We start from the raw sequence: 1,397 nt of genomic DNA, 5'->3' as shown, positions 1-1,397 counted from the left end.
CATAAACATTCAATGTAGTTGATGGTTATTAATATTTATAATATGCATATTATTGCTGTAGGTATCTTTTATATTATTAGAATATTATTATCAGAAATGTAGGTAATCACTAATCGGAGTACTCTGACAAGTTATTTTGTATTTTGTAGAGCCGATTTAGGCTTTGTCTACTACAAAATAACAATTTTATTTCTTAAATCTACAATAGGTACACATTGTTTTTTTGCTGAACAGTCACATAGTGTATAAATGTATGGCTCATTTCGTATGTTATTTTGTTTCATTCGGACTTTTATGAATTTCGTCAACATAGAGCCGCAATTAGTGAGGATACTGAGGTTCTATCTCCTGTACCTACTCGTTATATAATTAAATCAACTCAAATATATTTAAAATTAGGTACACAATGCTATTTTCCGATGACAATTTCATGAAAAGTTACCCATAATATAGATTTAGGTAGTGTAAATTTAAAAAAAAAATTACACTCAGTGTAAAATAATTGTTTACATTTCACGAATTGGATAAGATTTGTATCCATTACCTACATGAAAAAAAAAAACATGGGACAATGATCGAAGTCTATGAAACGAATATCCATTTTATAAAAAGTTCAATTAGGTATACACTACCTACGTGGATAAGACATAGCTAGTAGGTATATAAATACATAATATTTTATATATCAGCTACGTTCATTATAATATATTTATATAGTTTTTATTATACTTAAAGTAATAACAACTTGTTGAAATTATTAAATCATTTTAAACTAAAAAAGGTACCTATTTTACTTTAAATCTATAGGAAGAGTGATACTATTAAATTTACATATGTCACATGTCGTATGTACCTATAATAATTAATCATACTGTGATGATATAACTGATATTAATTCTTTCAGTGATAAATTATAAAGTAATTTGTATTCAATGCGTCCTATAATTTGCAATACAGATTAACACTTGGAGCGCTAGTATCTGATAAAAATGTCGGCTCTAGTTGGGATTCAAGGATAAATGGCTTATGATTGTACTGTTGTAGTTTCGTACGTTGTCACATGGTTTGTACTATTAAAATATAATTGTTTGAGGTTTTTCTTTGTATTGTAACTTATTCTAAGTACTTACAACTTAAATTAACATTTTCCAGTACTAGTTGTGTATATTTACCAAGCATAATGGCTAGCTGTAATAAAAAAAGTAATACGTATTGTTCTGTTTATGGTTGCTCGACATTTTATAATTCTGGAAGTGATATAAGTTTTCATTCATTACCAAAAGAAAATACCTATAAAATAAAATAGATTAATAAAAATGGTACTTCACAAATGATTGATAGTAGACAAGCTTGGATTTTAAGACTTCGTATGGATACTGTTAGTTTAAAAAAAACTT

Source organism: Acyrthosiphon pisum, chromosome X (assembly GCF_005508785.2).
Source record: "Acyrthosiphon pisum isolate AL4f chromosome X, pea_aphid_22Mar2018_4r6ur, whole genome shotgun sequence".
Taxonomy (NCBI): domain Eukaryota; kingdom Metazoa; phylum Arthropoda; class Insecta; order Hemiptera; family Aphididae; genus Acyrthosiphon; species Acyrthosiphon pisum.
This window is presented reverse-complemented; position numbering follows the sequence as displayed.